Below are 7860 nucleotides of genomic sequence, written 5' to 3'. Positions count from 1 at the left end.
CTTAAATGTCTGTCTTGTCCACATACACCTACAAAGAGCACAGGCACAGGCATCATCTAGATGAGAAATTACACTGACAATATGAGCTACAATTACATGATCTATAATTAAATTACCCCCATTTAATTTTTAAAATAACGTGAGATTGGTTATATTACATCCTCATTTTCACAGATAAGATGTAGGCACAGAATGAAGCTAAATTGTGCAATATCATATATCTAGTGAGTAGAAGAAGCCAGAATCAAATGGCGGCATTCTGTTACCAAAGCCTATATTCCCAACCTCACTAACACAAGACAAGTGAGAAATTTATTGTTTCATATTTCTGGAGGTAAGACATCTGAAATCAAAGTATTGGCAGAATTCATTCCTTCTGGGAGCTGTGAGGCAAGAATATATCCCAGGACATTTTTTTTTTTTTTTTTTTTTGCTGATAGATGGCTATCATCTCTTTGTGTCTCTTTGCATCATCTTCACTGTATGAATATGTGTATACATTTCTCCCTTTTATAAGGACATTAATCATATCTGACAGGTGTCCACCTTATTCCAGTATGACTTCATCTTAACTAATTACACCTGCAAAAGTTGTATTTCCAAATAATGCCACATTCTGAGGTACTGGATGTTAGGACTTCAACATACAAATTTTGAGAGGGGACACAATTCAACACAGAATAGAAGGCATCCTTGTTTCATGGGCTCTGTCATTATTTCTCTTTCAAATCACTGTGGGGTGTAAGGATGTGATCCCTCTTCAGAGAGGCCAATGGTATCCACAAACAAGCTGAAGTAAAAATTTGAGGACAGGAAACCTCTTCCCAAGAAAGGCATAGGTATCCTCAAGAGGAAAATGGTGTGTGGGGGTGCATTTCAGAAAAGCTATCAGATGGAAAGCTTGGTAAATAGGGTAAACATGTTGATATGGAGGAAGTCAGGGCAAGATCAAGGCCTTGCAAGACTTAGGAGATACTTTTCTAGAAGCTGGAAAACCTTCTGCTACATTGGGAACTCCTTCCATCCTCTGTACTTGAGTGGCACCACTTGTTATGAACTGAATTGTTTTCTCCTCAAATTCATATGTTGAATCCTCGACCCCCAGTGTCTAAGAATGTGGCTGTATTTGAAGATAGGGCTTTTAAAAAGATAATTAGGTTAATATGAGTCTGTTAAGGTGTGCCTTAATCCAATTTGATTGATATCCTTATATGAAGAGGAGATTAGGACATACAGAAAGAGACACTAGGGATAAATAAGCACAGAGAGATGACCATGTGCAGACACAGCAATAGGGAGGCCATCTGCAAGTCAAGAAGAGAGAGGTCTCAGAAGAAACCAAACCTGCTGACACTTTGATCTTGGACATCTGGCCTCCAGAACTGTGAAAAACCAAATTTCTGTGTTTTATCCACCTAGTTTGTGGTAATTGTTATGGAAGACCTGGCGAAATAATATAGTACCAAATACAGAAGTATTTAACTGGATGATAGCTAAAGCTCCATTCATGCATTGAGCAATCATTAAATGCCCACCAGGTGCCAGCCAGAGCACTGGTGATAAGGCAATTCTGTGGATTTAATGCTCTACAATGACATTCTCCTGGGGAGATAGAGGGTGCTGGTATTCCCTGGCTGTTGGTCTATCTTAGGCCACGTCTTTATGACTGTCCTCCCAACCTCCAGAAAGTGTGCTCCCCTACCATTACATTACCTCCTTTCTTTGATGAAGGTTAGGATGCTAAGAACATCTGGACACCCTTTCACCCTGCATTATTTTATTTTGGTTAGGGTGGAGGGCAGTGTATAACATTGATTTTTCTAGGTTTGAAGTTTTTGCCCTTGGATATGGCTACTGAGGAGATGAAGTGTTTATATCCAACCACTTGCTTTCTCTGGTACAGAGGTTACAAAATGGTGGGATCACAAGCAGCAGTGCCTGGAGGGGAATTCTGTGAGCATTAATAGCATGATGTCATTAAAGTCTTATAAGAAACTGAGTGGGATCAATAGACTCCAGAGTTATGTACTAGGACTGGAGGTGGGGACTACATTCAGGGATCCCAGGAATAAGGGTATCAATTCAGAGACAAGTTCTAGGACAAAATACTAGGAACCAGAGATATTCTGAGGAAAGACACATAATTTAATTGGAGATGAGGGATAGAAAAGGGCATAACTAAAGCCACTCCTCTGAAGGCCTGCAGCTGCTTCTGGGGCACCTTCCCTGAAGAGGATCCTGGGCCCTAAATAATGGACAGGGAGGGGTCCACCATGAGCAACCCATGTAAGAACTGTGCCTCTTTGGAAGTATCCAGGTATTTTGATACCTTTGTGCCTGAGGGTCAGAAAAAAAAATAACATGGAAATAATGCCTCTTTGCAGAGCTGATCCCACATTAGTTCCACAGCCCCAGACTCCCTACCACCCTATACCTAAACAAAGTGTGTCAAGGATCAGGGAAATGAACACAGCAGCTGCTGCTGGACCCTCCTGGCCAGCACTTCTATTTGCTGTTTTCTGTCCTAATCAGTCCTCCCATATCGCACTCTATACCATATCACAATCTACCTATTCCTTGACATAGGTATCTGCAGTAGTCTCTGTCCCTAATAGACCTTTGCTCAGCATGGATACCAGATACTTGTAGAAACAAGGAATGAAAGGGCTTAGGAAAAGGGTTGTGAAAGGGCTGCATTGTCAAACTGGTGTGGCTAACCAATTCAGGACCATCCTGCTATCATCGTTCTTTACCAGGAAAATACCAGAATCACATCTGTAGTCAAAGTTGGGCTTTTTACTCATTGCAGTGAGGCAGAAAGTTACTATGGCTTACTGATCTTGTTCTCTCTCCACTCTCTCTGTCTCTGTCCCCCTGCCCCATCTCAGCCCTCAGATGACTTCACTAAAGAAAGATAGCTGTCGTGTTGTAAGGACACTCAGACAGTATATAGAGAGGTCTTATGTGGCAAGGAATTGAGGTCTCCAGCTAATGGCCATGTCAATGAGCTTTCTTGGAAGCAGATCTTAAGGCTCCAGGAAAGCCTTTAGATAACATACAGATTTGGCTTATGTATTGATTACAACCTGTGAGAAAAACTGAGCCAGAATTACCTAAGTCACTCCTGAATTCCTGACTGACACAAATTATAAGGTAATGAGTTTTTTCTTTTATTTTTAAGCCACTAGAGTTTGAAGTGATTTGTTATGCAGCAGTAACCAACTAATACATTAACTGAGCTATAAACTTGGGGTGATTATTTCTCACTGACAGAAGCTTATGAGGGTCAAATGAGAGAATATAATTTGTAAAGCTCTATCACACAGTGGGTTTAGGTTTCCTTGTAATCAATCTGTTTAATGGATGCTAGCATACAAGGTATTCATTAAGGACAGTCCTTGATATCAATACCTGTTGAAGTAAATGGTAGGAAGCAGTAGTGGACAGAGAAGTTGAACAGTCATGTAAATCCAACAAGAGCCTTAATCAAACCCACAGGAAGCTCTGGAGCTATAATGGTTCTTCAGAGTACTCTCTATTTGGGATAAGGTCAGTCATAAATGTAAGCAACCTGACAAGGTCTAAGGTATCTATCTACAGTGGTGAGCCTGCCTGCTGACAGTATTCCCAGTATTTGTGGAGCAGCATTTCCTTAATTGAAAGGGAGAGTATGGACAATGAATCAGCGTCCATCAAAAGCGCTATCCAATCATCAGAAGGTCCTTTAAGGCAGTAGCCAAGACCAGAATTTGAATTACACCTTTAGGGTCCTATTGTTTGTTGGTATTTTTAATCACTGAATATTTTTTGATACTTAAAAGTTATAGTTTTTTGTTTTCAATTTTTGTCAGCTTCATTGACAGCTGAATTCTTAAGACAAATTAAATATTTTCTATTCTCTCTGTCTCCCAGTTCTTTGTAAATAACATGATTTAGGGGCACCTGGGTGGCTAAGTCGGTTAAGCATCCTACTTCAGCTCAGGTCACGATCTCACCATTTGTTGGTCTGAGCCCCGCATCAGGCTCTGTGCTGATAGCTCAGACCCTGGAGCCTGCTTCACATTCTGTGTCTCCTTCTCTCTCTGCCCCTCCCCCATTCTCTCTCTCTCTCAAAAATAAACATCAAAAAAACTTTTAAAAGCATGATTTAAAATTGTTTTTTGTTGTGGCACCTGGGTGGATCAATTGGTTAATTGTCTGACTCTTGATTTTAGCTCAGGTCATGATCTCATGGTTCATGAGTTTGAGCCCCAAGAGACAGGCTCTGTGCTGATAGTGTGGAGCCTGCTTGGGATTTCTCTCTCTCTCTCTCTCTCTCTCTCTCTGCTCCTCCCCAGCTTTCTCTCTCTCAAAAACTAAATAAATAGGGGCGCCTGGGTGGCGCAGTCGGTTAAGCGTCCGACTTCAGCCAGGTCACGATCTCGTGGTCCGTGAGTTCGAGCCCCACGTCAGGCTCTGGGCTGATGGCTCAGAGCCTGGAGCCTGTTTCCGATTCTGTGTCTCCTTCTCTCTCTGCCCCTCCCCCGTTCATGCTCTGTCTCTCTCTGTCCCAAAAATAAATAAATGTTGAAAAAAAATTAAAAAAAAAAACTAAATAAACATTAAAAAAATTAAAAAATAAAATTGGTTTTGTTTATGCTATTAATTTATTTTTTTTGTTTTAAAAACCTCATACTTGTAGCAATAATTACTATCAAACTCCACTCATTGGACCAGAGACACTTATGGTGTTAGCAAAGGACATGCCCCTCATGTAACACACTACATACATTTGTTAGTTCATTGGCCAGCTAGTGGCCTCAACTCCAAGCTGCAATAATGTGCAGGCTATTAATTTAATTTCTGTTTTTCTGGATTTTATTCACTAATTGAGCAGAGTGTTCATTTCTATTTATCATTGCCAATACTCAATCTATTACTCTTTTCTAATTGTAAAAACGTAGAAATATTTTTGGTACTGACATTACTAACAAAAACAGGAATATAAGTGGGTTTTTGGTTTCAAGAAACTGGGAGAACATTAACTTGTGCCAGGTAGTCAACCTGAGAGATGGTAATGGGGAACATGCATAATCTAGAAGCTTTTTTTTTTTAGTTTACTTATTTATTTTGAGAGAGAGTGTGTGTGAAGGCAGTAGAGGGGCAGAGAGAGGGAGAAAGGGAGAATCCCAAACAGGTTCTGCACAGGCAGCACGGAGCCCAGCACAGTGCTCGAACTCATGAACCATGAGATCATGACTGGACTCAAAACCAAGAGGTGGATGCTTAACTGACTGAACCACCCAGGTGCCTCAAACCTAGAAGCTTTTATTTTCACATAAAGGAATATACTTTGGAATAAACCTTTAAAAAGATATATTTAAAAAGGAGTTTTGTAGCAAATGTATGTGATTTTATGTGAGTGGGTAAGATGGAACATAAATCCTGTTGGGGGATGCATAGCAGGTTATTTGTGGTTAATACTGCCAATTTGTCAGTGGTATCCATTTATTCATTCACTCATTTATTCATTCTTTCTCTATCTTTCTTTGTTTCTGTCTCTCTCACATACACACAGACTCAAATGAACATACTCATGCAAACGGATTTTTCTCTAACAGAGACTAGAGCCAAAGGGCACTTCTTGCAATGTTTCAGACACTTAGTGCACTGTATGTTAAGAAGCCAGTCTTGATATTTCAGGTCCAGAGGTCACTTCTGTCAGAATCGAAATATGAGCAGTGTTTCTGTTAATTATTATTTGTTTCATTTTCCTAAGTATTCAGACAAACTTTGCCTAATAATACCTCTGTCAACTAAAGACATCACTGCAGCAGCAATCATCTTCAATCTTTGCAATTAAATGGCACTCTACATCTTCAGGCAGAAAAGCCAATGGCTTGCTCTTTCCAGAATTCAAGGAATAGCACACAGAAATTTTAACAGCTTTAATAAACTTGATCATCTAAAATGCCAGGTCCTGGCATCACTAGTTTCCCAGCTCACTCCTCTCTTGAGCTTCAAACTCTCATTTACAGCTCCATGTGAAGCAAGGTAAGTGTTAGAACCACCACTGTGTGCAGGCTGTGATATGTGAAATGTGTCACAATCAAAGCTCTCCAATAGATATCTGGACCACCATTCATGTATCTCCACCTTCATCAAGCATTATACCCCTTGTCTCTTCTGTATCTCTAGCTGTGTTTGTGTGTCTATAAGGGAGGCATAAACTGAGTATCTTAGTGTAGTCTGACAGGAGCTTTCATTTCAGTGAGTGCACAGAGCAAAGTCAGCTCACACACAAGACAATAAAGCCATGTCCTGTGCTACTACAAATCTACTAGGGAACTAGTTATGAAATGGACTCTAAACTCAAGAGGCACACAAGGAAAAGTATGTGAAGACAGAGGCTTTGAGAAAAAGAAACATACAAATGTGGAGCTATGTCTGAGTGTCAACCTCCGCACAGAACCGTTAATGTAGAATTTCTCATCATTACACTGGAAACATGTTAACCACAAACCTTGACATCAGCTGAGTCAATGGGAGCAGGGATACCAGCCATAAGGAGAGATTCTAAAGGAGCCCATTCTGGGATGGGCCCTCATCAGCAACCTGTGGTTCCCTCTATGCTATAGATTCCTCAAAATATATAAACACTTAATTTTTTTAAGTTTATTTATTTATTTTGAGAGAGTGCATGAACAGGGATGGGGCAAAGAAAGAGGGAGAGAGAAAATCCCAAGCCGGTTCCATGCTGTCAGCACAGAGCCTGATGTGGGGCTCAATCCCACAAACCACAAGATCATGACCTGAGCCAAAACCAAGAGTCAGACTACCGACTGAGTCACACAGTGGTCCCAGGATATAAACACTTTAAATTTAATACAAATGATATAAGCATTTTAAATTCTAATGGATTATATCAAGTGAAAAAAAATTATAAAACTGTGGAGTATACGATAAGGACCTGTTCGTCAACACTCTTTTCATCTAAAAAAAAATAGTATATTCTCTGTCCCAGCATTTCCATTTTTGAAAATTTATTTTATCATTTAACAGATTATCACAAGTTTTGCAATAGGATTTCTGTAATTAATGTAGCTGAGATTTTCATGACTTTATCTGGCATTTTTGTTGCTTTCAATGAGAATTCCAAGTTGATATAATTTTGTCTTTCTACATCAATTTTGTCTTTTTATGTGAAGGATTTTAATCTTTGCAAGTAATATATATGCCAGTTTTTCTTCCTAGATTTTTATATATTTTTAAAATTTTTGCAAGCAAAGTGGTTTAAAAAATTTAATAGATTTTTGTGATTAAGGAAAAAATATGGTTTGATATTTTAAAAGTTAATGAAGAAGGGGCACCTGGGTGGCCCAGTCAGTTAAGCATTTGAATCTTGGTTTTGGCTCAGGTCATGATCTCACGGGTCAGTGGGTTCAAGCACCACACAGGGCTCCACATTGACAGTGTGGAGCCTGCTTGGGATTCTCTCTGTCTCCCTATCGTTCTGCTCCTCCCTTGCTTGTGCTTTCTCTCTTTCTGAAAATAAATAAGCCTAAAAATTAAAAAAAAAAAGTTAATGAAGAATATGTCATAGAACTCCAGCCTGTGGATCAGTATTGTAGACCATCCTTAAGCAGTAAAGGCTCCAGAAGTCAGTGAAACACAACTTGGGCTACAGGATAAGTGCAGATTTCAAGTTCTGGCTCTGAATATTTTTAGTACTGTGCTCTGTGGCAAGTGACTAACTTGCTCTTTTAACTTCTTTGTAGGGAGGATAGTGAAAATAATACATACTGTGAAAGATATGATAAGTATTGAAGGAAATCAAGTGCCAAGTTCCATCCACAAAGAAGCAGATTAGTTTCTTGATGA

The 7860-nt window shown here is 39.6% G+C and overlaps 1 non-coding gene across 1 annotated transcript; it reads right to left on the bottom strand.

Annotated features, from left to right (window-relative positions):
* Positions 1–4673: 4673 nt before the first annotated feature.
* Positions 4674–4827, bottom strand: LOC121024867 (small nucleolar RNA SNORA62/SNORA6 family). The gene has a single exon (XR_005787836.1). It is a non-coding gene; the product is annotated as a small nucleolar RNA SNORA62/SNORA6 family (small nucleolar RNA).
* Positions 4828–7860: the final 3033 nt, after the last annotated feature.

The sequence above is a fragment of the Herpailurus yagouaroundi genome, unplaced genomic scaffold, assembly GCF_014898765.1.
Source record: "Herpailurus yagouaroundi ecotype Mexico unplaced genomic scaffold, PumYag 67235, whole genome shotgun sequence".
NCBI classification, from domain to species: domain Eukaryota; kingdom Metazoa; phylum Chordata; class Mammalia; order Carnivora; family Felidae; genus Herpailurus; species Herpailurus yagouaroundi.
The sequence above is the reverse complement of the archived record's forward strand: the minus strand, read 5'-3'. Positions and strand labels throughout refer to the sequence as shown.